This window comes from Lemur catta, chromosome 1 (assembly GCF_020740605.2).
Source record: "Lemur catta isolate mLemCat1 chromosome 1, mLemCat1.pri, whole genome shotgun sequence".
NCBI lineage: Eukaryota > Metazoa > Chordata > Mammalia > Primates > Lemuridae > Lemur > Lemur catta.
Genome location: NC_059128.1, coordinates 118,753,493 through 118,772,177, shown reverse-complemented (window position 1 = coordinate 118,772,177; position 18,685 = coordinate 118,753,493). Strand labels below are relative to the sequence as shown.

Sequence of the window (18,685 nt, the reverse complement as noted above, 5' to 3'; positions counted from 1 at the left end):
TTCTTAGAAAAAAATAGCTGGGAGGCCGAGGCGGGTGGATCATTTGAGGTCAGGAGTTTGAGACCAGCCTGAGCAAGAGAGAAACCCCCGTCTCTACTAAAAATAGAAGGAAAAGAAATTAAACAAAAAGAAAAAGAAAAAGAAAAAAATAGCTGTTGTCCTGAACCTGCAAAATCATCCTTATCCTGGCAGTTCTCCTCAGAAAAGTGGACAAAGCAAGAATCCCCAAAACTCTTCCAGAAAAGGGGCCAGATTCCTGAAGATTCTCCTCAGAACGGAGGCCTGGAAAAAGAATCCCGAAGAGTCTTCTCAGAACCCGGGCCGCGGGAAGAATCTCCAAGATTCTCCTCAGAAGAGGGTCGAAGCCACAAGTCTAGATAGTAAAGAGCGCAGGGGCAAGGGAGCCCCTCCGGAACAAGGCTCGGCCACGACTCGACCAATCTCCTCGGAGGCGCCGCCCGCCGCTCGGCAAAACCGCCCCACGCCCGCAGGGCCCAGGCAGCCTCCGGTGCATTGTGGGTGGGGCGCCCCTGCTGAGCACTGCGGGGAACCCCCTGCCCAGCCAGTTGCCGGCCCCCGGGCGGCCCAGGCGAACCGCCCTCCAAGGTCCGAGCGAGCCGGCCACGAATTGACTCGTCCCGCAGGCCCTGCCCTTCGCGGCGTTCCCGCCCCGAAGCCTAAGTCCCGCCTCCACAGGACCCTGACTAGCTCTGCGGCTCGCTCCCCTCTCCCATTGGTAGGATGCCTGTCAGTCACCCAGTCCCGCCCCCTCGGACTCGCCCCGGCCCCCGGCGCGATCCCGAGAACCAGCCGGCCCGCAAGCTCATTGGCCGTCGGGCGCTGTCCGTCATGAGGCTGGCCACACCCTCTATGAGGTGCAGATCCTGGGAGCCCTGGCCGGACCTCATTGGCCTGCGGCGCCGCCACTCGGCAAGGCGTACCTCAACCCGGAAGTGTGAGAGGCGAAATCTGCCTAGCAACCGGGGAAGCCGGGCTGTGAAGCGGGCAATTTCAGTGTGAGACCGAGTGGCGAGACAGAGCGGCAGCTCTGAGCGCTGCGCAGCGGCTCCTCCCGCCCGGGGTCAGCGCCCCGGCGCGCGCACGCGCACCCCCGCCGCCCGAGAGCGCCCCGCGCCGCCGCGCAGTAAGTCTGTCGGTCGGTCGTCCGTCGTTCTGTCGCCGCTGCCGCCGCTGCCGGCGCTGCTGCGGGCGCCACCTGAGGGAGCCGCCGCTGCGGGACACGACTAGACCCGACCGGACTGCGCCACCCGAGGCCGTCCCGGGGTCCGGCCGCCGCCAGGGGGGCGCCGAGCAACTTCGGTGAGTAGGGGCCGGGGCCGCCGGCTGGTCCCTGGCTTCCGGTGCCCCGGGCTTCTCCGGGGCTTCCGCTTCTGTGCACCAGCGTCACTGAGCGGACTCTCTTTGACGGACCCCCACTGCTGAGGGGACCTCTGCCTCTGAAGGGAGCCCCCTTCTCGGGGGACCCCCACATCTCTGAGGACCCTTGCCTCTGAGGGGAGCCCTTCTTAACGGGGGACCCCCACCTCTTTGAGGGAGCCCACTTCTTTGAAGGACCCCTCTCCCTTTCTCTGAGGAGACCTCTGTTTCTATGAGGATACACTTATCTCTGAGGGACGCCCCCCATCTTTCAGAAACTGTCTGCCTCCCTGGGGATCCTTAACTTTCCTGAGGGGCCCCACTTCTCTGAGTGGACCCCCTTCTGCTCCTCAGGGGGATCCCTACCTCTCTAAAAAAACTGCCCTGCCTCTCCAGGGGACCCCCCCCACCATGTTCTCTAAGGAGACCTTGCTTCTCTGAGTTGTCCCACTTTTGTGACATGTCCCGTTTCCCCCCTGCCTTTCTGGGGTGCTTCCTCTGCTTATCTGTGCCCACTTCTTTGAGTGACATCCTCTTCCTAAATGTCTCCTAACTAATGTGAAATGTTCCTGCTTTTGTCAGAATCCTTCTTGGAGGTGTTCCCCGCTCTTTGGGGATGCCCTCCTTTTTGATGAGTGCCTTTTCTTTCCTGAGGGGTCCCCCACTACTCTGAAATGCCCGTCAGAGTGGATCTTAGTTCTCTGAGGTATACTCCTACTTTTCCAAAATATTTCTATTTCTTTTGGGTCCTCTACTAATCTGTGGATGCCACAATTTTTTGAGGGGTCCCTGGCTTCTCCAGAGGTTCTTCCCCTAATTTGAGATGTTCTTACGGGATCCTCCTATCTCTGAAGTGTGCCTGCCCTTTTCCAAGGTATCCCTTCTCTTTGTGGGAGACACTGCAGATCCCTTAACTTCTAATGGGGAAACTCTTCATTTATTCTTGGAGCCCCCATTGTCAGGGTTCCCCTATTTCTGTTTTTGGTGCCCACTTCCCTCCATTGTGGGGGAGAGACCAGAAATGTGCCCCCACTTCAGTCTTCTTTCTTGCCAAACTGGGAGTCTTCTCTGGACGTTCATCTCAGCTTCCAGGGGCCTGGAGGATTTTATGACTGGAGAAGAAGTTGGGGGTCAGAGAGGAAAAAACACTATTTCCTCATGTCCTTCTTTTTTTTTTAAATTTATTTTCATTTTTTAAAATTTCCTTTTATTACTTTTTTTTTTGAAACAGAGTCTCGCTCTGTTGCCCCGCTAGAGTGAGTGCCGTGGCGTCAGCCTAGCTCACAGCAACCTCAAACTCCTGGGCTCAAGCGATCCTCCTGCCTCAGCCTCCCAAGTAGCTGGGACTACAGGCATGCGCCACCATGCCCGGCTAATTTTTTTTTCCAAATATATTTTTAGTTGGCCAGATAATTTCTATTTTTTAGTAGAGATGGGGTCTCACTCTTGCTCAGGCTGGTCTCGAACTCCTGAGCTCAAGCCATCCTCCTGCCTCTGCCTCTCAGAGTGCTAGGATTACAGGCGTGAGCCACCGCACCGGGCCTCCTCATGTCCTTCTAACACCTGTTAGATTTGTGGGGGCAGGAGCTGCTGCTAGATGACCACCTTAGTTACACCATTTTCCAGCCATGGGGCCATCGTGGTGCTGTCAGACCATGTGGAGGCAGGCGGTACAGGACAGAAAGATTGTCTCCCCATTATCACCACTATCAAGCTGTGGGACTGACCCACTTCCTGTCCCATCCCTCAGTCCTCTGCATAGTATAGTCCTCCCTCCCCTCCGTCCCTGAAAAAGGAGAAGAAAACTCTGCTTCATCTTCCTGCTCCATTTTCTCTCCCTAGACCCTCTGGTTCACCCCTTGATTAATAGAGGATCCCCAGTTTGTGGACTACTCTGGTTTGAAAGGCAGGGCAAGAAGCAGGAAATGGGTCACCTTAGATCCAGAAAGCGTGGAAGGGAGGCAAGGGACAGAGGATTTGACTAAATTTCTGTAAGTTTAAGTGACTTCAGCCTGGCCCAAAAGGAAGTTTTTACGTGGCTTTTACAAATCTCATGTGTACTTTTTTTAATGGCCCACCCTGGATTCCAAGTTCACTCCAGTAGCTAATTTTATCTGCTTTGCCAAACGCAGAGCTCTCTGGAGCCCAAGTAGATGAATGCTGGCATTGAGAGATGGTCCAAAGGACAGGAATGAACTCAGTTTGAAACCTGAGTAACTTGTAACCACTTCATGTCCACGCACAAGTCTCAAGCTAAAAACGTGGAGAGAATGTGCCTGAAGTGGAGTTCTGAAATACAGGCTGAACTGTTTGGTTTAGCATTTCAACAGGTTCTTCCCTCTGACTCTGCTAGAACTGCAGTTCACTTTACAGTTTTGACTTAGGGCTGTCTCTCTCCTGTTCGTTTCCATCTGGGTCTTGCTTAATTTGAGTCCTTTGTGAAGACTCCTGCTGAGGCTATAATTTGAGTTCTAAATCTGTCGGTGGACCATGTGGACACAAGTTTCAACTCGAGCTATTTTCTTCTGTGGAGAAGTGCTTGGAGCGTTTCCTGGGCCCTTTGCTCCTGGGCTAGTCAAGTCCAGGCAGGAGGCTGCTGCAGACTTGGTTGCTCTTCTACTGCCTCTTCCTGGTCAGCTGTCAGCACTGCCCAAGGGGAAGGGGAAGGATGGTGGGGAGCTTGAGGCTTAAGGTGTCCTGAGATAAGGGTAGAGAAGTGCCTGCACACATTTATTATTTTAAATGAAACCATAGGACCAGCAGGTGGGGTGTTAAAAAGGGAATAGACAACTTTGAAGTCAGAAGGGCCCAGTTCAGATTCTGGTTCTACCCTTCCTAGTTGTGTGGCCTTGGACAAGCTATGGCACAAAATTGGCACGTTACTAAGTATTTGAGGTAAAACATCAACGTGAACGTGTGTGGAGGCGTCTACTGATGGGAGGTGCCCTGTAGCTGGATAAATGAATGAATCTGAGATAATAAACTGGAGGCGGCCAGCACAGCTCCTGGCACATGGTTGGTGTGCAATAAAGCTTGGTTGTTGTGCTCATGAGATTAGGGTCCTGGCCTGGACTTCCAGACCAGGAAGTGCTTGACATTCTGCCAAGGCTAAATATGCCCAAAGAGAAAGAAACTTGGTATGTCTCTTGGAAAACTTACTTAGCAAGAGTTTTTCTGTGTTCTGATACCAGATGTGAGATGGATTTGCTGTGTGGTGGAGCATTTGTATTTCCCTTGGCCTTGGCATCTCCCCCTGTAAAATGGGGTAATTTGGGAGTTCAGGGCAAGTAGGGAGATGTATTACCCTAATTAGACCATAGGCAACATAGAAGATTATAATGAACTTGAAGAATTATGGGAAGAAAAAAGTAGGTGAACTATAAACCTAAAACATCATACCCGTATTTTGAGAATGGTTGAAGTGAATGTTACCAGCAGTTACCTGGTGAGTAATCTGTTCTTACACTTTAGAAACTTAAAAGAAGAACAGTTCTTTCATGGTAATGGATCAGATTTGGGGACAAAAGACTGGGAAAGTGATGTACAAAGGCATTTGACATCACATAATAATAGTACTTTGAGAGTGCCAGTATGTGGCTTGGTGCCCATGAGGAGATCACAATTCACCTCTAGCTCCTAAGACCCAGGATCCAGAGAGCTGTGGGGATGCTAACTCAGCTTGGGGGTAGGGTGGGAGGGGGAAAGTAGGGGAGGGCTTGCAGGACTTTTTTTTTTGAGAGGATTCTTTCTTAGCAATTAGTGAAAGCCCTAGAATCATGGCTGATGAATTAGGCCCAGCCTTCTTCACTTGCTAGTGTGGGGACAGATGGCACTCTGCCCCTGATGGCTAAAACCCAGGGGGAAATAATGGGTGAAAATCTGAGCTGGGCCCCTAGTGGGCTGTTCCTAAGTTTGAAGGAAAGGTTTTTTTTCCCCCTTTAAAATATAGTTTCCCCCACCAACAAAGTGACTTTGGTATTAAAACAAAGAAATATCCACCAATCTTAAAATTTCTCTCAATTTTTTTAAGGACAGTTATTCCATTATATGAGAAAAGAGCAAAGTTTATTATTATTATTATTATTTTTTGAGACAGAGTCTTGCTAGAGTGCCATGGCATCAGCCTAGCTCACAGCAACCTCAAACTCCTGGGCTCAAGTGATCCTCCTGCCTCAGCCTCCTGAGTAGCTGGGACTACAGGCATGCGCCACTATGCCTGGCTAATTTTTTCTATATATATATATATATATGTTTTAGCTGTCCAAATCATTTCTTTCCATTTTTAGTAGATGGGGTCTCGCTCTTGCTCAGACTGGTCTCGAACTCCTGACCTCAAGCGATCCTCCTGCCTTGGCCTCTCAGAGTGCTAGGATTACAGGCGTGAGCCACTGTGCCCGGCCAATATTATTTTTAAAATATAAAAAATAAGGTAAACAACTTTAACGGGATTGCTCTCCCCTTTGAAATTATGCTATGTCTGTTGTATGCCACAGACTTCACTCTGGTGTATGATGGCGCCACCACCAAGTCTCTTTATCTAACAGGAAGTTTTTTAAACTATTTTTTTTTTAATTGAAGGATCCTTACAGCAATAAAAAACCTTGGATAGTTAGAAATGATATTGATCTAGGTACATTTATTAGATGTAATGTAACGTGGTTATCCGTTGGTGGGTAGCTCTAAAAGGCATGTGGGTCCAAACACTGCCCAGCTTCTAACTCTGGATGATAAACTGTTGATTTATATAACTGAAATAGCTAGGGAAGTCAGGGTTTCCTTCCTGTTGGAGACAGCACTGGGGGCATTAAATCCTTGTGGGATCTTGATGATAAATAAGCTGACCTCTTTTGGAATTGGGAAATAACTGTATGAAGTGGTTCCATCCTAATGAATGGATGGTGTTATTTTTAATTTCTAGTAGTAAGTTTGGCTTTACCGCCTCTGCAATGCAACTGCTTTTGTTTATACTGGGTGTGTTATATCAATAGGAGTTTATTCCTTTAAACTGGCCTGTAAGGGACATATGAGCACTCAAATAAGAGCTTTACTTGCTACAGATTTTCCTGTGTGGCCATAAGATATGGTGTATGTTTTCTTTTTAAACGCTACACATTGGATTAAAACTTAGAAAGCGTTAAATCTTCTGGCTCATGTAACTTCCTATGCCAGCAAATAACTCAGCAACAGTTGTTTGCGTGCCTATGAAGTGGGTGCTGACAGTCTAGCAGTGAGCGGGGCTGACGCAGTTGCCCTGCAAGGAGCTTACATCCCAGCTGCAAACAAGTAAACAAACAAATAAATGAAAGAATATTGTGGGGTTGCTTTGAGAATATCACCAGATGCTGCAGCTAGCCTCATTGGGAGCTTGGGGTGGAATTTCTTGGAGGTTTAGAAGTGAAACCTCTGTAATTTCCTCACTGGGCTTCTGTTTCCTCGCTCTGAAAGGAGGCAGAAATTATGGCATTTTCCCAGGTGATTGTTAGCAGGAATTGATCCATGATGCCCGTGGCCATGATCTTGGAGAAACAGAGAGTCTGGGATAGTCACTGTGAGGAGCATTTTCAGTTTTGCTTTTCTTTGTTTTTTTTTTTTTTTTTTTTTTTTTTGAGACAAAGTCTCACTCTGTCGCCCTGGATAGAGTTCAGTGGCATCATTGTAGCTCACTGCAACCTCAAACTCCTGGGCTCAAGCGATCCTCCTGCCTCAGCCTCCCGAGTAGCTGGGACTTACAGGTGCGTACCACGACACTCAGCTAATTTTTCTATTTTTAGTAGAGACAGAGTCCCACTCTTGCTCAGGCTGGTCTCGAACTCCTGACCTCAGGCGATCCTCCCACCTCAGCCTCCCAGAGTGCTGGGATTACAGGTGTGAGCCACTGTGGCTGGCCCAGTTTTGCTTTTCTTGAAGTCAGTAGTGGTTTGTGTTTTTGGAATCCTGTGGCATTTCTTGATGGCAGTTCATATTACAAAAAGAGATAAACATCTGTAAAGTCCTTTTCATCAAGTGGGGGCTGCTTGGCTATTGTTGATGGCATAGGAAAAGTGAGATTTCCAATAGATGACTGCTTTGTGAGGTATTGTTAGGTTCTTGGTACATGGAGTTCCCTTTGCTCTAGGGTTTCCTCTTATGCCGGAACTGTGAAGGCTCTGTTTTGACTTTCCTATGTTGGGGCAAGGCTAGAAGTCTTAGATTTGATGTTAGTCCACATAGGTCAATTGTTTGACAGGTGGTTTTCTTAAGTAAGTGTGTTTGTGATGGGTGGAGCTATAGGGCAGGGCTGGATACTCATTTAGGGCAATACCTTTAAGGAAGAGGGAAGGTGTTATAAGGAGAGTTTCTGGTAGTCTGTCTTTTTTTTTTTCCCTTCTACCCAAGTTCTGACTCCGGAGGTGGAGAGGCAGGCCCTGGCCGGAAGTGGGCGTGGACAAGTAATGCAACTGTGCATGTGACTAGCCTCCCACCTCTGGGCTCTGCTGCCCTTGGAAAGTGGATGCTTGTTCCCTCCTGACTTCCTGTTCTCCCTCCCTACAGGGTGAGTTTTGGGGCCCCAATTTGAGCATAGAAAACACATTCAAATTCCCTCATTGTCTTTAGTAAGTGGCTTTGTCAGAGCTGGGAGTCACCAGTGGACCTGCACTTGGCATTTCAGGAGGCTCAGCTAATGTACCCACAAATTCAGCGTGGCCAAAAGGATGGTTTCCTGTTGCATTATCACCTCAGTGTTACCCTCAGGAACCCATCTGCACCAAGAGTTACCCTGGAGGAGTGTATAGAACTTAAAGAAGCAAAGAGTAGGTAGGTCCTTCGGCAAGAGTGTGCCCCCAAAGAATGGTTTGCAGTTATTTATGTATTATTGCTTTGTAAAAGTACTGTATGAGGCCCTGTGTGCAGTAGAAACTTTAGAGCCAGAAAACCTTGGGTTTGATCCTGATTCTACCACTTGTTGACCTGTGACCTCAGGAAGATCACCTAACTTCAGGTGGTCTAATCATTTTGAGGCACAGTTTCCTCATTTGTGGGCTGAGGATGGTAACCACACAGCAAACAACCAAGATTTTTTTTGTTTTGTTTTGTTTTTGAGGAAAGGGAAAGAAGAATTTATTCTTTTGCTGGCAAATGAGGAGGTTGGCAGACTCCTGTCTCAAAGCACCAACACCCTCACATCCAGTTTGTTGTAGGTGCCTAGTAAAGATAGTTGTTACAGAATTGTATTTAGGCTAACTGCCCCTCTTGTGGTTGGCACTCAGCTTTGGACAGGAATATACTCGTGAAGAGCAAACATGTCTGTATTGGTCCACAGGCTGGGTATGTCCGAGGGCTGGTGATCTGGAGGCTCTAGGATTGTTTTTTTCCCCTGGTGAGATTCCTCAGTTCATTGTAGCTTTACACTACTGCAGCATCACCTTTGTGTCCTGAAGCATGATGGCGTAACTGGGAAAAAGGCCTCAACCTAGACTCTGTGTGGCTGCACTATGTGCCAGCAAAGCCCCACCTTCAAGGGTGATGGAAATATTCCTTTAATCTGCTAAAGGTCAGGCACTTGGCTGGGCACAGGGGCTCATAGGCTGGCAGGAAGAGACAGGTACATGCGCTGGTAAGTGCAGCAGAGTGCTACAGTTGGATGGGGAAAGGAGGGCTCATAGGGAAGGGGTGATGCAGAAGAACTACTTGTTAGGTGTATTAGGTGGCTAGGCATTCTGGGGAGAGGAATAGCATGGGTGGGCAGGGACCTGGAGATGAAAAACAGGTGAGTTCCCTTGACCTGAGAAGGTTTTGCTGTTTTCAAAGTTAGAGTTTGAACTGAGCACTTTGGCAAGAAAAACCCAAAGTTGCCTTCAAAGGTAGAAAGTCTTATAAAATGTGTCATAGTAGGATCCAAGATTAAACTCAGATTAAAATAATATTTAATTATTCAATAAACATTTTCAATCAGAAACCAATGATGGCTGGTGAAATCAGGCTATCTAGACTGTTTTTGTAATGTATTCTGTCTACATAGAGTTTAACCTCTTAATGAGCTTGAAGAGAACAGATTTGGGGGCTGCTTCTGAATTTTTTCCCTTTGAGAATTGTTATCGTTTAAACTGGTCTAACATTCTTAATACATCAGAGCAATTTTTAAACTTTCATTTAATTTTCAACCTTTAGGCTTTATATTTAACCTCTCAAAGTGTCTCTATTGAAGGTTGACTTTTGACCTAAACTTGAAATAAATATCTTACTCTTCCCAAACCAAAAGTTGGTAAGATATAGGCCTGATTACGTGGGCATGCAAGAGGGCATGATTATTTTCAAGCTGTGGAGGAGAAAACGAACTAGAAAGACCCTCCACTTGTATTTTTTTTTTAGTGAAATTCTGATCATTTCACCATGAATGGGGAGATTGCCTAATAGGATATGTATCCTATTTGGAAAACATTTGGGAGGAATGTTTTTCTAAGTTGAAAGATCTGCCATTTAACAACTGGGGAGTGGGGTGTGAACTGGATGCCAAGTTTTTAAAACATGTTTTTCTTTATGTCTAAACCAAGGATGTTTATTAGACTGATGATGTTACTAACAGTCTTTCTTTGCTAAAGCAGGTTTGAATAGGCTGATCCCTAGACTCAAGATTGTCATATAGCCTTTGTTTTCCGGTGTTTTTCTGATTTTTTCTTTTAATTCTTTAATTCATAGAAAATATAGTTCACTTACTAACTTTTGGAGATTTAAAATTGATCTAAATGAGGTGGGAATTTTTTGTAAACCATATATAGACACAAAAGAGATATTCCTTGCCAACTAGTGACACATACAGATGAAGACAGAGTGGGAGATACACTTCCGGTTCATGACAATTCTTCTGAGCAGTTTGTGATTAACCCTTTAGGGAAGCATTTGTGCTCAGAACTCTGTGATAGCAGGACAGTATCAGGGCCACACAGAGGCTCGCTCTGGACAGAACATGCATCACTGCAGATGGAGCCTGAAGTCCATGTTGCATAAACACTGAGTGTAAGGAACTGTGGTGAGAGATGACATTCAAAACAAAACTAACCCACATTGACAAAGTGGACCATTTCTAGAGAGCTGTGTTTCAGGGAGCTTTTCAGCATAAATGACAGGGATGGGGACAATGGATACTGATCTGTCTGCTGTAGACTCCTGATTTAGTGTGAGAATGTCATGATTTCACAAATGACGCTTGTAGCAGTGGTAATGCATTGGAAGTATTGTATATTTCATAAAGAATCACTGCAAGAGTCCTTTTAGCTATTTTTTTGATCCCTGAAAAAAGTATCAAAAATATCAAAGTACTAAAGAAGTCAAATTCATGTAGAAATTAATCTTTTCCTTTCCTTTCCCAGCCAATTGCATTGTAATCTCACTATGTGAAAATGAATTTGGAGTGAAATAAGAAACTTTAAAACAATCCTCCTGACTGGGTGCGGTGGTTCACGCCTGTAATCCTAGCACTCTGGGAGGCCGAGGTGAGAGGATTGTTTGAGCTAAGGAGTTTGAGACCAGCCTGAGCAAGAGCGAGACCCCGTCTCTACTAAAAATAGAAAGAAATTATCTGGCCAACTAAAAATATATATAGGAAAAATTAGCCGGGCATGGTGGTGCATGCCTGTAGTCCCAGCTACTCTGGAGGCTGAGGCAGGAGGATTGCTTGAGCCCAGGAATTTGAGGTTGCTGTGAGCTAGGCTAGTGCCACGGCACTCTAGCCCGGGCAGAGTGAGACTCTGTCTCAAAAACAAAACAAAACAAAACAAAACAATCCTCCCTTAGGGATTGTTGTTATATTGTCCCTAAACCCAATGAAAACAGTTTTAAATTTTAGAGTACTAAAAATGCAAAGTACAGAAAACCATCGGGGCTTTTTTTTTTTCATAAGGGTAATTAAAAAAAAACTTGGTGTACTTTTGAATAAACAACCTGTTTATTCTTCTTTAGAGAGCTTTTCAGAAAACAAGTGGGAACCTAGTATTGCAGTTTGATAGCAGTAATCTCAAAACTGGTTAAAGCTTACTTACATAACTAGGTCTGCTTTGCTTATGAATGTAAATGAGTAGTTGATTGTTCATTCTGTGTTTTGAGAGGGAAAAGCATCTAGAATGTTTAAAGGATAACGAATCCATCCTTTTTCAGCCTTTTCTTCCCCGAAACCCCTAAACTCCAGGTATTTTGGTGTGGCTGGCTGGCCTTTGTTCTGGATGCCTGGGACAATTCACCCTAACTCATCTGTTAAGATCTGGCACAAATGTCACATCCACAAAGATTTCCCAGACCCATTTCCATGGAGGGGAGAAGCTCCTTTCTCTGTGATTCCTCAGTCTTTCTTATGAATGCGTTTTCTGCATCTTACTCATTCTGTGTCTTTCTGTGCCACCAGCCTGTCAGCTTCTGGAGTGTGTGCCTGCAGGCTCCTTGTCCTGCAAAACCCTTGGAACCAGTGGTCTCTTACTTAGTTCTTGTCAATCAGTGTTTATCACATAAGTCATCTTACTTTCTGTCCACCAGAAACGTTAAAGAAATTTTCTGATTAAAAAAAAGTACAGTACCTTGAACATTCAGTAGGTAATGCTACTTCTTTTCAGTTTCATGCTCCTGTGGCGCTTTGGCCAATTTCTGTTATAAAAGCAGACATAAACACAGAATTTGGCCCAAATTTCTTTTCTTCAGTCCCTCAGTTGTGTAGGAACAGGCTCAGATGGTGTTTAGAAGTTTACCTAATAGTACATTTGATAGATAATTAGACTATTTTTGCAGTGGTTAAGCTGGAAGGAGGCCTGGCTGTTATTAGCAGGGATTTGGTCTATCAAAGATATGAAGTTTAAAACAAATTTGGAATGAAATTTTGTTTAACTAAATAACAGAAGTGTTTTTAAAGTACAATATTAAAACATTTTTGCCTTTATTTTTTGTCGGGACAGCTTATCTGTCTGATAAAGTACAATATTGACAACTGGTATCCCTATGTATTAGTTGACTGTGTTGTTCTCAGAGCAAAGAGAAAATTTTGAGAAAAACATGGTTCTAATCCTAGTTGTCTCTCAATTATTGAGTTTCCTCAGCTTTAGAATGGCATCTGGAGGTGATTGCATCATATTTCATAATCACCTGGTTGAACTATTTGGTGTTTAGTCTAACAGTAGGCACTGAGGCAGCAAGGTCTTTCACCCAAGCAGCCTCAGCTTTCACTCAACCTGAGCATTGGGAGACCCCAAGCAGGTCTGGATTCACTGTCACTTTATCTGTCTACACAGCTGAACTTTTCTTCCTGTCACAGAAATAAACCCTGTAGCTAATTCTTCAACCATTCCCTGCCCCCCCCCCCCCCCCCCCCCCCGCTCCTACTTTCCAGCTGGAGAAGTTGGCACTGCCCTTTGGAGGAGCCCACCTGTCACCAGTGCACACCTCAGTCCACAGGGGTGTGTCATTAATATGTTGCAGCCGATGCCTCCCTCTTTAAAACTGGGTGGTTGTCACCTTGGTGACTCACACAGGACTTACCCAGCTCAGACTCTGGAATCCTTACATCTTTCTCAAGTCTAAGGTCTCCCACTTGACCACACTTTGCTCTGTTTGTAGTTAATTAAGCTGACATTAATCAAGACCCAGGTGAGGAGCAGTGAGGTAATATTGTGCTTGTATTGCTTTTAATATACATCATCTGATTAATCATGGTAGCATAAAGCAGTACTCAGAATATATAGCTGCTGAATTAGAGTGAAAAACCTAGATATTTGCCCTAACTTATCCTTGCACATGGGATTGGGGAGCTTTCTGAATTCCTATACCAAGTCACTTGTTTAAGACTAAAACTTTGTTATTTGGTTGGTGTTTGAATTTGAACATTTGAATTTCTTTGTAACAAAGCTAAGCAATTGCTGACAAAACTGGGTCAGAGAAGGTGTTTGGGGGTCAACAATTTGTATTTTGTTTCATTTTTAGGTTGAGGAATGCTTCTCTTTTGGCCCGAGGGAGGTTGTGGCAGATGTTGCATTAAGCAGTTGGAGGATTTTGGGGTTGGGGGTTGAGGAGTAGAATCAACAACAAAAAGTTGCCAATCGTATATGGGACTCAAACAGGAGCTTTGGGGAACTTTCTGATTGGGGCATATAGCAGAAAAACAATTTTGTAAAACTTTTTGTACGTGAAGGGTTTTTCGAGTTTGGAGTCAAGAGCCAATCTTGAGTGGGAATTACATTGATTCTTTTTTCAAATGAAATAGAACAGAAAATATCAGAGTACATTGCAAGTGTAAAGTTATGTTTGGTGCAACTTTTGTTTCAGTTTTCTATATATGTATTGGGGCGTGTTATAAAAAAGTATAAGTCACTACTCTTCAGGAGTCTAGGTGTCTCGTCATGAATTATTTATTTTAAAAAAACATGAAAAGAGGCTGTTTCGGTTATTCTTCAGAACCTGACCTTGATATTGAGAGCCTTCTTGTGATACTAGATTTTCCATGAACTTTATATTTTCCCTATTGAAATTGTATTTTGCTTTATGTAGTTTAACATCTCCAGAGCCCTTTCAGGTTTCACACTGTTTCCTTCGTGTCATTGGAGAGGGAGGGGTGAAGGTTTGCTTTCTTGGGGGTTTTCACCTTCTCCCAGAGGCACTAGGGCAGATTGGGAGGTAACTGGAGAGGGAGAGCAGTCCTCCCCAAGTGTCTTGAGGTAGGTGGGTCTGGAGCTTTCTTTGTAGAACTCTGTTCACTGCGCTGGAGAAGTGATCATTCAGCCCATCCACACTCCGCCCTCGCCACAAAGACACCGGGCCTAAGTTCCCCAGAGGGGAGCTTCTGCGTGACGACCCCGTAGGGGTGCTATCCTAACCCCAGTTTCAAAGGCAGCTCAGAGTTGCTTGAGGTCGCCCAGCTCAGCTGGATCGAGGTCAGCAGTGAGCGCGTCGCGTGAGTCAGCCTTGGGCGCGGCCCGCCCAGCCGTGCCGCCGGTGAGCTGGCGACGACCCTCGGCCTGCGGAGGGCGCTGGGACTCGGCGGGGGGCAGCCCGCCCGAGCCCGCGTGGGAAACCTACCGGTTGAGTGAGGTGTCGCGTGGGAGCGTAGCGGGGAGGGGCGGTGCTTCCGGGGCGGGACCAGGCGCCCCGCCCCCTCAGCCACTGGGCTCCGCCCCCGAGACCCGCCCCCGAGCTCCTCCCTTCCCTATCAGGCCCCGCCCCTCGGCTGCCGGCCCCGCCCAGCCGGGCGCGGGCGGGCGGCGTCGCCTTTAAGAGCTCCCCGGTGTTTTGGGGGCCGCGGGCCGGGCGCGCTGACCTGGTGCGCATGTCCCGGGCGGTGACGCCGGCGCCGGGCTCCATGTGTGCGGCCGAGGGGCGCATTATCTGTCCGGCGGCGCGGGCGGGCGGGCGGGCGGACCGGCGGAGCGGGCGCCGCGGGCCCGGGCGGCCCCACAGGCGGAGCGAGCGCGCACAGCCCGGCGCCCCCGGCCCCACCGCCGCCCGACCCCGCGGGTGACCCTGGCCCCGCAGGCCCGCGAACCCGCGCGCTGCCCTAGGGCCCGGCCGACCCGCGGCCGGGTAAGTTCCGGACCAAACTTGGCGGGGGGCGGGGGCCGGGGACCCGCGGTGGAGACTGGAGTGGCGGGGGCGGCGCGGGCCTGGCAGGGTCGGGGGGACGGGGGGCTGTGAGGGACCCCCGCGTGAGCGTGGAAAAGTGAGAACGAGCGAGTTTTACTCCTTGTGTTCTGGGAGCGTCTTCTTGCGCTGCCCTGGAAAGTTCCTCGCTTCGACGTTGCCCGGGCACGTGGGGGACGGGCGGGGCGGGGGTCCCGGAAAGTCGCGGCGTCGCCCCGCTTCTTTCTGCGCTTACTGCGGGGCCGGGGGAGGGGCCGGGTCGCTAGGCGCGGCTCCCAAGCGGTCGGGACTGGGGCGGGGGGGGCGGCACGTGGGCGCGCTGGGCTGGGGTCCCGCGCAGGGGGGCGGGGGTCCCGTGCGAGCTGGGCTGCGGCGCTGAACCCCGCGGCGGCGGCGGATCTCGTGTCAGAATAAGAGTCCCCGCGCGCCCACGCCTGCAGGGCCGGCTCTTCCCCCGCCCTCCCTCGGCTCGCGCCCTTCCTGCCTGACCCCCGGGAGCCGCGGGACCCTTCCCCCTCTCTGGGCTCCAGCCTTTCCCAAAGCCCTACACTTGAAATTTGCCTCTCCATCTAGGCGGTGGCTGTATTGATTTCTTTTTTCCCACCTGGAATGGGTCCGCATCAGTGACTAAACAGCAGCAGCTGGCCTTTTAAAGGGATTATTGCCAAGAATCGGAATTGATCACTTCAACAAGGAAAGGCTTATGGGCAGGGCCCGGGCTGAGAGCTTGACGGGCACTTGGTGTGCACACTGGGACCCAAAAATGAATGGGGACCCCTCAGGGGAACATAATGACAACACTTGGGTGCGTGTTTTTGCCTTGCCCTGAGAATTTTGTAGAGACTGCTTAATTTTGTGTGTGTTACCTAAGGTTTTTAGGTGTGTAGTTCATCTTTATCTTAAGAGCTTTGGATTCTTTAGATCCAAGTCCGAGCGAGTCATTTGAACCTTTAATTTTCTCTGTTCCTTAGCGATTTACTTCTTTCAGTTTTCTTGGAGTACAGTGCTGGTTACATCTCTGGTTCTGTGTGCCCATTCACACAGTGACACCTCCTGGCTGTGGCAGCACAGAGAAATGGAGAGACAGACAGCCCTCTGTGCGGTTGCCTCAGTCGTGGACTTACTCATCCTGTTGACTTACTTTTTCTTGTGGTGGTAGTTACAAGTTTTCTATTAAGCTAGATTACACAAAATAATGTTTTCTGGCACAAGTTTGTTAATATATTCTAAAATCAGGAGCTCGTCAGATCTGACTGCAGGCTGTGGAGGAGGGCTAATAGCTCATACTAGCTCCCAGATTTGAGTGCCTACTGTGTGCAGAGCTCTGTGCACAGGCATATTCAATGTACATAAAGATCCCACAGGGGGTAGGGGAGTGTAATCACCACTTCACAGGTAAGGAAATTGGGCCTCCTGGAGGACCAGTCTGCTTGCCCAAGGCTGCTTAGTGGAGAGGCAGAGCCCGGCACCCAGTGCTTGGTGCTCCAGAGCCCACAGTGTTGCTGTTTGCAAGGCAAAAGAGTGAGCATGTTTCTGGAGCTTCTAAAACACAAGGAGGTTTTCTTGTCCAGGCTCTAGTGCACCTCTGCTTGGGTGTAGAGGATAATCTGGTGACTTGGGGACACCATTCTGGCCCTGCTTTGTCCTGGGAGAGCAGAGTTACCAGCTGGCCTTTAAGGAGCCAAGCTGTGGAGTTTCATTTTTCCATTTGCTTCCTCAGCCTTGGACTCAGAAAAGTTTCCTAGAATTTTGAGAGGGACTTTCTAGACCCTTGCTTTTCACTTACTCCCTCACCGCATTCATCTTTCATTTCTTATTTGTCTCCTAAAATTCTAAAGCTGATTTTTATCAGGACTGCCTCTCATCTTGGAAGTTGTATAGAACAGTGAGCCCCAACCTTTTTGGCACTAGGGACTGGTTTATGAAAGACAATTTTTCCACAGGGAGTGTGGGGCAAGGGGTGTAGGCAGAGCTCAGGTGGTGATGTGAGCAATGGGCAGCAGCAGCTGTAGTGGCTGTAAATACAGATGAGGCTTTGCCCACTGCTCACCTTTTGCTGTGTGGCCTGGTTCCTAAGTTTCATGGAAGACAATTTTTCCATAGGGAGTGGGGGGAGTGGGGGTGGGGGGGAGATGTTGGAGCTCAGGCCGTGATGTGCATCTTGGTTCCTAACAGGCCACAGATGGCACTGGGCGGCCCAGGGGTTGAGGACCGCAGGTGTAGAGAATGGGAGGATGTCTGTATTAGTGATTTGGATGCATGCATGCGTTGTTATTTCCACTCAGATGACATCATTTTTTTAAATGTCAAGTCATCTCTATTAATGCAGTATCATTTGGCAGATCCCACAATCTTATATTTTGATAGTGAGGGAAAAATAATGCTACTCTCAGGAAAAAATCCTGGAAGGATTTGTACCAAAATGTCAATAAAAATCTTTAGGTTAGGATTAGCAATATATATATTTTTTAACTTTTTGGTATGTCTGTATTTTGTGGGTTTTCTTTAAATGAGAAGCATTTTTGAGTAATGAAACATTGTAAAGACTGTAATTTTCAACTCTTCAGTAGCTCCTCATTTACTTTGTGAATTTCTGGCATTGCATGTCGTGATTTCTGGATTGATTTATTCAATGAATATCAGAGTGCATACCATGCCTCCGGCACTGTGCTAGAAAATCCTGCTCAGTGAAGTTTACAGTGAGATTAGTGGACCAGGAATCGTAATTAATCTCATAAACATGGGGAAACTTATAGGGCCCGAGGAGAGGACACTGTGATCTGGTGAGTCCAAAGGGGGCCTTTCTTCTACGAGGGTCACAGAACAAGTAGGGGTTAAGTAGGTAAAGAGAAAAAGGGAGAGTATTTCTGGAAGAGAGTGCTTGGACTGAAGGAACATTGTCATGGTTAGAACAGAAAGAGTCACAGGGCACTTAGAGACTAGATGGGCAGATGGCTGGGTACCCAAGGGCTGAGGTGGGGTCTGGGATTTTACTCCCAGAGCAGTGGGTCCCCATTGAAAGGGATAAGGCAGCGGCTGGTGCAGTGAGGCTCACAGCCAGGACCTCTTTGTGTCTTAGATAGCAGATGACTGAAGGATGCTTCAAGGATGTGGCTGCTGAAGTAGTCAAGTTGTTCTTGAAATGTTGGCATTTTCTGGTATTTGTTCTCTTGGGAGAAAATTAATAATGACCTGCAGAGTCTTGGATACGTCAACTCCCAACAGAAACAAAAATGTGAGAGCCCTTACCACTGAGTTTAGTAAGGACCATCAGCATGTGCTAACATCTAACAGGCTGTCCAACTCATGCTTGCCTAGAGAACTGCCTGCTTGGACTCCAGGTGTTTCTGTACCATCAAATGGAACAGGCAGGGCTATTTTCTTTAGACCTTCTCCCCCCCTGATAATTGAGTTAATTTGTGCTCGTTGTAGAAAACCAGGAAGGTTATGAAGTAGGCGAGTGGGTGAAGTCTTCATGAGCAGTCGACCTGGGCTAATAGAGCATCCCTGGGATTCCCTCCCTACCCTTGTGTGGTTGGGATTGTGGCAGAACCAGAAGAACAAGTTGGCAGTGTCATAGTTTGAAGCTTACAGAACTGCGCTGCGTGCTAAGTGTGGTCATTTGTTAGAATGGATGTTCTTGAGTTATCTGCACTGTTTCAGCAGGTGACTTAGTCTGGCCTCATCTTGTTAGTCTTCCAGGTAACAGGACTTATTTTAT

At 47.8% G+C, this 18,685-nt stretch overlaps 1 protein-coding gene across 8 annotated transcripts in view; it reads left to right on the top strand.

Annotated features, from left to right (window-relative positions):
• The first annotated feature begins 954 nt into the window (after positions 1-954).
• Positions 955-18,685, top strand: part of GATAD2A (GATA zinc finger domain containing 2A) — a 96,264-nt gene continuing 78,533 nt past the window's right edge. For 4 of the 8 annotated variants that reach the window (XM_045551643.1, XM_045551665.1, XM_045551661.1 and 1 more), the window contains exon 1: positions 955-1,320. The gene's annotated coding sequence lies outside the window, so the exon portion shown is untranslated. Of the gene's footprint in view, positions 1,321-14,819; positions 14,908-18,685 lie in introns of those variants that run through there. The other 4 variants (XM_045551674.1, XM_045551636.1, XM_045551628.1 and 1 more) reach the window with 3 other exon arrangements.